The sequence below is a fragment of the Ictalurus furcatus genome, chromosome 16 (assembly GCF_023375685.1).
Source record: "Ictalurus furcatus strain D&B chromosome 16, Billie_1.0, whole genome shotgun sequence".
NCBI classification, from domain to species: Eukaryota; Metazoa; Chordata; class Actinopteri; order Siluriformes; family Ictaluridae; genus Ictalurus; species Ictalurus furcatus.
Window position 1 is genome coordinate 18,517,332 of NC_071270.1, and position 13,673 is coordinate 18,531,004.

The window sequence follows — 13,673 nt, forward strand, 5'->3', positions numbered from 1 at the left end:
CCCCCCAATTTCCTTCTTTAAATACTTAAATAAATACAGGGTATATAAACACTCTTAACTAACAGGTTGTTGTAATATGGCTTCACAGTTTCATTGGCGTTCAGTTAACAAAACTTTAGCAAAACTAAATATTGCAGTTAGGGATGCAACAACGCCATTTTTCCAGATTGAGTACGAGTACATCTTTTTAATACTCCCAGACAACGGGAATCAGGGACATCATGGAACATTCATGGAAGCTCTGTTTACATTTCCACAGCTTAACAGTAGTCATGAAAAGTGCCCAAGTGGATGTCCACGCACATATGCTACAAGGGTTGTTGTCTATAACGTTAGCATGCTGATTTTAAATGAAGTGCATTAGCGAGCTACAGTAGTATACCGATACTAATGTTTGTCCAAAAGTGTTCTGTCAAAAATGTTGGAGATACAAAAAGCTGAATTGTACGCCCATGTGCATTGTTTCTCCTTATCGTTTCTCAACATTTTTTGGAATGATAAATGATAATCACACATGAGGGCTTCCATGTGGACTGGAAGGACAAACAGAGCTCTTCAGGCCAAACGGCCTCATTCTGAAAGAATGCGAGAATGAAATCATTTAGGCCGACCCCTTGATAAATCAGCTTGGTGTGGCTTCTTTGTTTCTTCCAGCTCTGTCATCGTTTTATTGACCTTTAGTTCCTCTATGGCCTCTATTGAGTACGAGTACATCGTTTTAATACTACCAGATACCAGGAATCAGGGACATCATGGAACATTCATGGAAGCTCTGTTTAGGTTTCCCCAGCTTAACAGTGGTCATGAAAAGTGCACAAGTAGATGTCCATGCACATATGCTACAAGGCTTGTTGTCTATAACGTTAGCACGCTGATTTTAAATGAAGTGCATTAGCGATCTACATTAGTATACTGATGCCAGTATAGGTCCTGATGCGTCTCTAAAAGTATCACGACATTAGTATATATGGGGCAGTGGTGGCTTGACGGTTACGGCTCTGGGTTACTGATCAGAAGATCGGGGGTTCAAGCCCTAGTACTGCCAAGCTGCCACTGTTGGGCCCTTGGCCAAGGCCCTTAACTCTCTCTGCTCCAAGGGCGCTGTATCATGGCTGACCCTGCGCTCTAACCCCAGCTTCCTAACATGCTGGGATATGCAAAAAAAAAAAAAAAAAAAAAAGAATTTCACTGTGCTGTAATGTATATGTGACTAATAAAGAGTCATTATTGTTATATCCCACACCTCTAGAACGTACGTACAGTACACAAAAAAAAGAGATCTTTTGTGATTTGTGAAAATCGTTCACACACACCTCATATGTTATGAGGAGAAGATGATCAAGCAGCACTAAAGATCTGTCACTTTGACTAACTAAATCTTATTAATATTGCATACTGTAGACATCATTTGTGGGCCGAGTCATTGTAATTGATGACTTTGATCGTCATCGTAATTTTCTCTGTAATTACACTTTCAGTCAGAAGGTCTTTTTTTTTTTGTCCAAAAATGTTGGAGATACAAAAAGCTGAATTGTACGCCCATGTGCATTGTTTCTCCTTATCGTTTCTCAACATTTTTTGGAATGATATATGATAATCACACATGATGGCTTCCATGTGGACTGGAAGGACAAACAGAGCTCTTCAGACCAAACGGCCTCATTCTGAAAGAATGCGAGAATGAAATCATTTAGGCCGACCCCTTGATAGCTCAGCTTGGCGTGGCTTCTTTGCTTCTTCCAGCTCTGTCATCGTTTTATTGACCTTCATTTCCTCTATGGCCTCTGAAATGTCTCTCAGGGGAAGTGACTAAAACCAGGAAGTTATTCTTTCAGTATGACAAGCCACTGCCCTAACCCAAACCCAGAAACCTCTCACTTCGTGAAATGAATTGAAATGCCCAGCAACTGAACCATGTTTCTTTAATGGTTTTAAAGCACACAATGCACGCTTGTGGTGAAAGCTGCAAAACAATTTGTCTCACCACCAAAAGAGGTCTAATTAGATTGAGCAGAAACTCAAAGATTTGCTTTAAACGAAAAGCTGTGCAGACTCTCTAAGAGTCTCTGCTCTCTTTGGTCTTTAACCGTCCATTAGTCAGTGCATCGATCAGAAGAACACCTTCTTCAGGACAGGCTGTTATTACAAAAAGATCACTTAAAACTGTCTCAACACCATTCACTAATTGTTCTTTTTTGCTAATAATCGAGAAAGACTGATTTTCCACTCTGTAGTCTTTAATGAGATCTTTGCTATTCAATTAAATTAACTCTGACTTATCCTTCTTGATCTCTTTGTTTGCTTAGTTTGCAAATCAATTCTAAAAAAATAAATAAATAAATTTAAAAAACCAGTGCGGATGGACAGATAAGGATATACTGATCCGATACCAAGTACTGACATGAAACAGTGGATCAGTACTGGATCTGAACTGACATGTTTTTCTATCCAGTCAACTGACAGACTGTATTTTGTGTGTTGAATGCATTATGATAATGAGTCTTTATTGGTCACATATACAGTAGAGCACAGTGAAATTGTTTTCTTCGCATACCCCAGCATGTCAGGAAGCTGGGGTCAGAGCGCAGGGCCAGCCATGATACGGTGCCCCTGGAGCAGAGAGGGTTAAGGGCCTTGCTCAAGGGCCCAACAGTGGCAGCTTGGCAGTGCTGGGGCTTGAACTCCCGACCTTCTGATCAGTAACTCAGAGCCTTAACCATCAAGTCACCACTGCCCCCCAGTGCAGACTAATGCAACACACATCTTTCATGTGAATGTATGTAGGACACGACTTGTCTTAAAGTTCCTGTGAAGTGTCTTGAAACATGCACTGAAACTGGGAGTCAGGGCAGGACTTCTTGAGTGGCTCCTCCCCCTTTTAAAATAGCTAGTAGCGTTTAGCTTACCTCACAGCCCGGGCTTGAAAAGTGCACTGAAACTGGGAGTCAGGGTGGGACTTATCGAGTGGCTCCTCCCCCTTTTTAAATAGCCATTAGTGTTTAGCTTACCTCACAGCCCGGGCTAAGCCGTACTTGACGGTTAGTACAATGGATTTTTATAATCTTGGAGGTGGGACACTTCCGATTCTAGAGAGCATTTCATTAGACAGAAAATCTGATGAGAAGCTGAAGTGCAGAATGATGTCATCAAAATTGTTGATCCGTATTGGTGGTAGAAAGAGACTGTACATTCTGAATGCATATCACTTCTAAATGCGAATCCTGTCGTGGTTTTAGGTTTGTTTTAAGGCTATAGATAATCTTAAGGTTAACACATTCATAATAAAAGCCACAAAACCTCCATTTTGATTTCATGGGGACTTTCACCATTCCGTCTCTGATAATTCACAAAACTTCATAAAGGTCAGTATGAAATCCTACTGTAGTATCAATGTGGTTTTAAGGATAAAAAAGTGAATCGGGGCATGCCTAGCATCAGACCCAGACGCACTTTTGTGTTCTTAGTAGGAATGCACTGATACCTATACTGGTATCGGATATCCGTCTGATATTGTGCTCATTCACTGCTACCCATACTCATAAAAAATGCTCTGATACCCACATCCTATCATGTCATGTGCATATAAACAGACGACATGAAATGACAGCAATCGTGACACTTGCTGCAAAGCAAAAATACCAGCATCATCCTATAACATTAGTAACCTGATAAAACAACTTATCTCTATAATTTTTATGATTATTTTCCCTGATTTTTCTCCCTAATTTTGCTCTCTTTAACTCCAAGCCACAGATGGCTGTGGCGTCATCGGGAGTTGAACTTCCGATCTCCAGGCGACTGGACGAATACGTTTCGCTTGCGGCATTCATCTCCGGCCAACCTGAACATACGACAGCTGTATCAGTGTGTGTGGTCATCAAAAATGAGAGCAAGATGCTGTAAATTGAGCGTACACAATTTGTATTTGGTATTTGCGAGGTTGAAGCAGTGAGGCAAGCATGCAAACTGTCGAGTGTGAGAGCAGTTCAGTTCTGCAAGTACTGAGCACTGAGAAACACACTTCCTTTCTCCCCACTCACCAGTGTCCACTTTGAAAGAAACTCCCATGTCGTCTGAGACTGATTAACACCACTGTTCTGTACCACTTATCCTACACGTTTACATTTACATTTATTCATTTAGCAGACGCTTTTATCCAAAGCGTTTACAAGCAAAGCGATATATCAAGCGGAGAATAATACGAGTAGCGCTACCATACAAGATCTTTAATTGAGTTCTAGAAGAAGCAAAGTGTGCAGAGTAGAGGGGTAAGAGCCAGAGTAAGGTGGGTTTTTTTTTGTTTTGTTTCTTCTTAGGGGTTAGTTACGTGCTCAAGGAAGAGGTGGGTCTTTAGCTGTGTTTTGAAGATAGTGACAGATTCTGCTGTCCAGTTAGTGTGAAGGTTCTGGAAAGGGACCTTGAGCCACGCTGAGTAGGCACTACTAAGCGTCGGTCATTAATCGATCACAGGGTCACACAGGGTAACGGGGAAGACCAGGGAACTCGGGCAGGGGACACCCTGGACAGGGGCCCATGCATAACATCGCTATAACATAAGTGATAACAGAAACTAAATTGTCTCTTGGACATTCCATCCATCCATCCATCCATTTTCTGTACAACTTAGGGTCAGGGGGAGCCTGGAGCCGATCCCAGGGAACTCGGTTCACAAGGCAGGGTAAACCCTGGATGGGGTGCCAACCCATCGCAGGGCACAACTGCATACACGTTCACACACCCATTCACACACTACGGACAATTTGGAAATGCCAATCGGCCTACAACGCATTGACTGTACACAGGAAGGCAGAGGAAGCCGGAGAACATGCGAGTTCCAAAATATGGTTAGCCAGTTGTTATGTTAATCAAATAAGCAGTTCTTGGCTATTTTTATGGCGCTTACAAGATTAGAACATTTTTCTTGACAAATTCCAGGTCATTCTCCAGCCAAGTGGCTCCAAAATTAACCACGTGGTCACTGATGGTCAAATACGTTTATGTAGAAATGACATGAAATCAATCAGCATTAAAATAATTAATTAGAGGAACTTAGTGTTAATCAGCACTAAAAAGCCGGCTCAGACCAAAACGGAGATATGAAAAACTGGCCTGTGTGATCTTGTCATAGAGTTCCTCATAACAATGTGATAGTTCCTCTTCACCCAGAAAACCCAGAACAATCCTGATTATCCTGATGTATCAGTCCTATGTGCGTGGGCTGAACTGGGCATGTACGATCCTCCCCACTGATTCTGAACACTCCTCCACTTCCCTCTCTTGGTTTCAGCATTGCAATCATACTCAAACTCCAGAGCCTGGGCAGAGGAAAATAAACAACACTAGAAAACAACTGTGCCTGAACCAGCATGTGCTAGCTACACTCCGACAGCACTTTGCGGTACATTAGCGAATTCCTTCAAGAAGCTGAAAGCCTGAGCATGCATTGTGTCTGGATCTCTCGCTCCTCAAGGATAACCAGAGCCATTTTGCCCTTGACAATAATTCATCAGAAGATGAAGTACAGACCGTGAAGAAGTCCACCTTGATGGCTAGTGGGAGGTTGCAGAGCCATGACTCAGACCCACAGTACACCCTGGTCAGGAACTCTGAGGCTCAGCTAAGAGGAAGCAGTAACCTGATAAAAACCTCTGAGAGAACAAAGGAGAAGGGAATGGAATCTCCACACACGCAAACACTTTGGGTGGCATCTGTATTCAAGTTCAGTTCAGGGTGAGCTTCTAATTCATCTTAATGCGTCTACATGTTTTTGAACACATGTTGCTCTTTTAACACTCCAACTGCAAGACAACTGTCTTGATGCCTTGCTGCGTCTTAGAAGGCAGCACTGTGAACTCGTAAGGAAGCATGACGTGATACTAGTCCCAGCCTCAGCGGCCACAGAGCATCTGATATCTTTTGTGCACTTTTTTGGCCACGAGCTTCAGAATCTTCAGAAACCTCTATGTTTACACACTTCTGTGCGGTTTGTAATAAAATAAAACAAACTTTTGAACACTGGGACACTGAAAAAATAAAGTTCACAAAATATCACCTTTTCATGATCTGAGGAAGAAACCTTGAGAGGAACCAGACTCCGAAGGGAACCCGTCTTCATCTGGGTAACAACGGATAGTGTGAAAGTAAAAGAAAGTTGATTTTGGTTTTAAGATGAAGTTTAACCTCCAACCCTTTTTTACTGCAGGTTTCGTTTTGAAAATATTCTCATGTGAGCATGTGAATTGCCGGTAGAGACAAAACCGTATTTTAGATACGGTTCACCAAAGGAGACCTGAGTGCAAAAGTGCATGTGGTAATTGCAGTCCCAAGGCCATAGCAGCAACCGTAGTCCCACAACCTGGATGAGATACCGGTTCATCACCAGGCACCATACAAGTACACACACACACACACACACACACATATTCACACACTCATCTATACCTCGAGCAATTTAAAATCATGGACCCGCCTTCTGGCATGTTTTTTGGGAGGTGGGAGGAAACCGGAGAGCCTGGAGGAAATCCACACGGACACGGGGAGCACATGCGAAACTCCACACAAACAGTAACCCAAGTTAGGTTAGAACCAGTGAGGCGGCTTTAACAACCCGAATGATGCCCTGTGCAGTATACTGCTGTAATCTGTCAGAGCTCCAAATTCTCTAACAGTTTGTAAGTCATTGTCTCATTATCAAAATCATCACCATAGAAATCTTAAAGGAGTCATATCATGACTTTTAAACGTTAATTATTTTTGTTTATTTGGCGTAATAAAACAGGTTAACATGCTTTAATGTTCACAAAACACGTAATTTGTTAAATAATGTACATTATTGCAGTACCTCTATTCCCAGGCTGCCTGAAACGCTCCGATTTCTCCAAAGCCCCTCCTTCCGAAAAGCCCAGAGTGCTCTGATTCGCCGGCTGACCCGTTGCATTGTGACTGGCCAAAAGCCTCAACCGTGTCTCGGAAATGTAATGCCCCTTTGGTTAGTTTTATCCTCCAAAGCTTCTAAAGCAATTCTAAGCTCCTAAGCAACATGTCGTCGGTTTCACCGTATCAGTTTAAGCCCGAGTCCGATTCACAAAATGCGGATGATCGAGCAGAACCAACTGCAAGCGCGACTTGAGCAGAACGTTTCACAGTGGTACGTTTTTATTTTGTAACTCTTACCTTTCAGATACGATGTAAATTCCGACACCCTACCGGCGGGCCTATGTCTACGCTATGTCTACAGCTTCTGTGTGTACGTGGGTGCTCATTCGATATATATCTTTGGAAAGCGAAGATTCTTGTGATCCAATTGATATAAACCGTTTAAACATACAATCACGACAGCAGCTACAATCAACGTCTGTGTCAGACCACCAACATACAAACAAACACTTACAAAACTGCGGCAACTTAGCCAATTTTAGCTAGCATGTTAGCAGAGGTCTACAACTGAGCCACAGCACAAAACTCCACATTTGAACAGTCAGTAGTAGATACCTCATAAAATAATCAAACACACTTACAGGTTCTGATTCAGAAGCACGAGATTTTCCCAGTAAAGTGGGAATCGCTCGACTTTTCAGGAGTAGCCTATGTGTATAACCTGCCTTGTACTCTTTGAGGTTCAGGAAGCCGTCCTCCGTAAAATGCGCTGTGCTCAAGCAAACGTCTGGGTTGTACTGCTCAGGAACAGTGTTATGAATAAACAGTAACCTCTGATTCCTAATTTCGTCCGTTTTCGGAAGGCCGAAGGGTTTTCGCTTTCGCACCGAAACACGCAGAGTCTCCACGACATGGCGCCTGAATTCACTGAAGCCTCGCCGTCGTTCTTTGCGCCTACCTTTGGGCGGGATTATGCTGATGGTACACGCTGTGACGTAGACGTTTGCGGAAGTAAATTCTGGACTTTCGAACGACACGTTTTGGGCAGGTCTGGAGCAGTGGTCTCTCTGTTAGAAAAAATAAATCCCTTTGGGGGAAGACCATGAGCTTTGGGAGCTTTGCAGATCTTATACATGCGCAAACAGATACGTTACACACCCAAACAAAAGGAAAACATTAAAAAGCATCGTACGACTCATTTAATACGAGCGCAAAACAATGACGGTGTTAACATGCAAATCAAATTACGTTTAATGATTACGGCGAATCAGGATACTGTCTTAATCTGAATCGGGCAATCGTACTGCGGGGTTTACATGACTGATTACTAATTCGAATATTTCCAAATTGCTATTAATATCAGAATATTGACGTGCATGTAAACGTAGTCAGTGTTTGCTTTTCACAGACACTGATGTCTACGTATATGCAGTGGAAACACCAGTGCTGTTCTAGAGGTTCAAGAGGTTTGAGTAAGGAAACAACATTTCAAAGCAAAAATCTGAAACACTGGAATGCTTGGGCTCCAGAGCGCCGTCAGAGATGAGGTATACAGTACAGTATGATGAAGAATACTTGAACACTGCTGTCACATCTCGGCTGGGTGGAAGTATTTGACTAGGTAAAAGCAGGAATATGTTTAAACATTCTGAACACGACTCCCTTCCTACAAATACAGACGGAGTAGACAGCACTTTTAACATTTCTGACACATCCATTATCATTATCGTCCAAGGCTTAATGCAATTCCCATGGTTTTGTTTTTTTGTTGTTTTAATGTTTTAAACCCTACATAAAAGCCCAATTATTGTCATTTGTAGACAGATGCAGAAATTAGGAAAGAATAATGATGCATCTGAGGTTTGATTATTTTCCCATCACACACACACACACGCACACACACACACACACACACACACACAAGCACACAGAGCCTGGTACTGCTTGCAACCAGTTCTCTCCTTTCCCTGCGGGATCAGGCTCAGGTCAGGAGATAACCATGGGACGTGCGGATTACTCTGATGACTCAGCAAAGACCTCAGAACTCCAGCTCACACTCTTCACTGAGTGAACCTGCACTCCGGATACATTCTCTTCCATAAATAAATGACAGATTAATCGAGATAAAACCTGGAATGGACTGGAGTTAGCTTCTGCGACTTGACATATCCTCCCATTAGATACTATTCATCTTATCAATCTGATTGGTCAGAAGGTGTTGATTAATTCTCTATAAGAGCAGCTCCAACAGTAAATCCATGTCACACCCCTCTTCATCTCCCACTGGCTTCCTGTAGCCGTCCGTATCAAATTCAAGGCCTTGATGCTCACGTACAAGACCTTGTCTGGAACAGCACCGCCCTACCTCAACTCTCTCCTGAAGGCTTACGTTCCCTCACGCAATCTGCGATCGGTGAACGACCGATGCTTAGTAGTGCCTACTCGGCGTGTCTCAAGGTCCCTTTCCAGAACCTTCACACTAACCGTCCCTCAGTGGTGGCATGAACTTCAACCACAATCCAGACCACAGAATCTGTCACTATGTTCAAAAAACAGCTAAAGACCCACCTCTTCCATGAGCATTTAACTAACTCTTAAAATGCCAACCCCACATTATCCTAAAATAAATCAAATAAAATAAAAAAATTAATAAATACTCTGGCTCTTACACCTTTACTCTGCGTACTTTGCTTCTATAGAACTCAATTATAAAATCTGGTATGGTAGCACTACTTGTATTGGATAAAAGCATCTGCTAAATTATTAAATGTAAATGTAAATAAATGTAAATCCGGCTGCAAGGCAAATTACAATGTATTAATCCACTCCTTCTAACGTGTTTCTATAGTAACGACTAATTCACAGAGTGTGTGGTGGACATTCATATAATCCAGCTCTAACAATAAACAGAGTTATTATGAAGTGTTGTCATTTAAATGTGCAATAGTAGACTTAAAAAAAAAACATAATCTTACTAATGATCTGGAAAAAACACGTTGAATATGATTAAAAGTAGTTGTTTACATTATGGCTTGAGAACAAGTGTAGTATGTGGCTGAGAAAACCCGTTTGGGAAACTGGTTTATGGTCCAGAATGCTTATGTGTTTAAATGGCTGTTTTTCTATAGAGGACATCACGGTAGCCGAAACTCATCGTGGCCACGCCCACTGAGTTAAAAAAGACTGAGCGGCAGCACTAGTGTACAGCGTGAATTCCACGAAAACGCATCTAAAATGGGAAAAAGCTGTTGTGCAATTGACTGACATAACTGCGATCGCACTCAACTACAAACATCAGTACTGCTACATGCCAACATGTCTCTCCAAGTCCTGCCATACGTGTTGACCTGCCTGGCAAAATTGTCCCTGCCTTCTCTGCAGCTATCCGAGGTTTCAATGGGGGCACATTCATTCTCTGAGTGTGTTTTACCTTCACAAATATATAACGTTAGTACGTGGAAGCAGTGTTACCTACAATCAAACTAGGACTAGCTAGCTTACGGATTACCAGATCAAATTCTAGAATAAAATTAAAATATTTGTACATACCTGTCCACATTCAACCAGAATGTCTATTGGTGTTCTTGTCACTTTAATTTCTCCAACAAATCCCACCTTGAAGTAGGACCAAGCATCAAGGCTTTTGTATGCCTTCAAGCTTTGCTTAAAATCAGGAACATATAAATGTCGGGAAAACCGATTTCTGGCTGCATGCCAATGTCCATAGACCACAGGATTTCAAGTCCAACTACTTTTAATTTAAGATGATAATCGTTAGTTATACTAGCGTTTTCACAGCTTCCCCTATTAAATGGGCGGCTGTGTCTCAGGTGGTAGAGCGGGTTGTCCACTAATCGTAGGGTTGGCGGTTCGATTCCCGGCCCACATGACTCCACATACCGTAGTGTCCTTGGGCAAGACACTGAACCCCAAGTTGCTCCAGATGGCAAGTTAGTGCCTTGCATGGCAGCTCTACTACCATTGGAACCAGCCATTTTACGGGATGTTTTGCCACTCAGTCCGGCCAAGGCGGGCGTGTTCCAGCGGGAAAGTGATGTCAATGCCTACCCTCTATAGACATTCCTCAATGTCCTTCACTCCGCCCCATCTCAGTGTCAAATCGGCAAACGCCCAGCACAGCCAGATAATTCTCTTTTGAGCAAAAAATTCTAATTTATTACTGGTGAAGGGGATGAAGCTGGATGCAAAATTGATGCTATTACACCTAGACAGGTATGTAAACACAATCTGTATAAAGCTTTGATTTGTTCAAATGTTATATCCATCCATCCATTTTCCATACCGCTTTTCCTACACAGCGTGGAGAGCCTGGAGCCTATCCCAGGGAACTCGGGGACATCCTGAATGGGGTACCAATCCATCGCTGGGCTCAATCACACACACACTACGGACAATTTGGACATGCCAATCAGACTACAACGCATGTCTTTGGACTGGGGGAGGAAACCGGAGTACCCAGAGGAAAGAGCTCATAAGAAGAGCTTGTGAACATTCTCATAAATCACTATGAGCTGAATTTTGTGTGTAAAGAATATTTTAACTTGTTGAAAGTCTGAATTCACTTGAAAGTCATGGCACGACAGTACTCACGTTCTGGGAGCCGAGCTTTGTCTACGTGAGCGGGATCTTTGGCGTGGGGGTGGGAGGAGTGTAGACCTTTTCATCGTTTATCGTTTTTTGCTTCAGCATATGTGAAGGAGCGATTGTCTTTCTCAGTATTCTGTCTACTCTCCACTCACAACATGTAAACAGCTCCTACATCAACCTTCTTTTGGCTCATTACTGACCTATAGCAGCTTCCACGCACACACAAACACACACACATATGTTCCCCTAAAGAGAAAAGTTGATGCATTTTACAGAGGAAACCACACTATACACCCAAAACCACTTCCTTTGGTCGTCATGGAACTGAAAATGTACTTGACCACTAATAGGCTATTTCAAAAGCAAGAAGATGCTATCAGAAGATATTTTATTTAATATCATGTGACATAAACTGGCTGCGCAATGCCTACAGAGACCAGAGAACTCAAAACCTGTCCCCTACCTCCATCTGCAAACTGACTTGATTTCTAAAAATCACACGCTGCACATTTAATACCAATGCTTAGAAGAGCAGTGCTTAGAAGAGTAAGTTCAGAGTGCCATAGGCATGGTGGGAAGGCAGACTGAAGTAGGCAGACTCAGACGTTTGGCAGCGCGCCTGCCGGGCTGACTCACATCGCTGGCCCACGATACAGTCTCAGGAGCCAAGAAGCGACAGCTTTCTCAGCACAAGCCGAGAGGCCACGAGCCCCGACATGCAGGTGTCCGTCACATGACATCAGCACACATCAGCGGGCCACCTGGCACACGCGTCAACGCACAAACATGTTTACTGCACGCTAGCCAGTCACGCAGGAATAACGCTGACGTCCAACATAATAAACAAAACGCAGACGATGAAAAGACTCTGCTGACTCATCGTTACTGCATGATAGTGGTGCGTCAGTTACTTATCTTTAACGCCAGTCTAATAAGAATATCGATATATTTCGTTACTACATTTTAGGACTGAATGTTATGGAAGAAAATGACATTGCAATGCTTTATGCCGTGCAACCTAAAAAACCAGGCAAACCCGTAACGTGTCAGAGTTTAAGATTGATTACTGCGTTAATTACGTGAGAAATAAAACCCAACATTGCATGCTGTTATAGGAAAATAATCAACAACAGGTTTCACTTCAGGGCATTACAACCCCAGAGTTGATTATTTTCCAAAAAAAAAAGCATGTCCCGAACTGTTTTATTCATTTTATAAGACAGCAATTTGCCAATGATTACAACTTTTAGATTTACTAACAAGGATTTCTGTCAATCTAGCCGATGGTTATCATTGTATTGCAACTTGTATAGTTACTAGAGCCGCAATTTAAAGAACATTCCTTCGACACGGAGAGAAAGTAGCATGCACGGGAAATGATGCATTAAATGAAATTTTTAAAAGTCTAATATTAATACAATTATACAAAAAAAAAAACTGGGTTTTTAAAAAAAATTCTTTTTCGGCTTCGGTTTTTCAGCACATCGCTATTTATTAATAAACGACCCGTTTATAGTTACATTTAACGTTGTAGAACATCCGAGAAACAAGTATAAACAGCCATTCCCTCATCAGACTCTCTTTTTATTATATTTGTTATATTACTAAGAAACCAGAAAGCACAAAGTATCTTCTGTTGTGGAAAACACACTAACTGTTACAAAGCCTTGACACTGGAGACTCCTTACATAAATGTTTAATAAACATCTCCTGACTGAAAACATCACCATATCAATGATTAGATTTATTTATTTTTGTTAAATAACAACACGTTTTTAAAAAAAAATCCGTTTATTATTAGACTTAAATTATATGAAGCGTCGGCCATACTTCCAAGTCTTTATTGTGAACGCATTAATATAAATCAGTCTCTCCAGGATTTTGTGAGGAAATTCATGCAAAATCAAGGAGGAGCTTGCAATCTTTCAAAATGACTGCAGATTTTCTGCATCATGTGACATCATCACAATGTGCCATGTGACGTAATCACAACGGCGCATTCAGTCAAAGCCCTCTTCGATTCACGCGTGTCAAACGAGTACAACTAAAAGCTCTTATTTACAAACAAACATCACTGCGAAAGAACGTGCAAAACAACTTCGTGCAATTCGCCAAGTAGTTTTCCGCAAAAAAAGCATCGCCGCAGCGAAGGTAATCTTTTTTGGCCGCAACAATCACGAAAAACCTAT

General features: G+C 42.0%; 1 protein-coding gene across 2 annotated transcripts in view; it reads right to left on the minus strand.

Annotated features, from left to right (window-relative positions):
* psd3l (pleckstrin and Sec7 domain containing 3, like) overlaps positions 1 to 13,673 on the minus strand; it is a 118,996-nt gene that overhangs the window by 91,586 nt on the left and 13,737 nt on the right. The window lies entirely within an intron of this gene.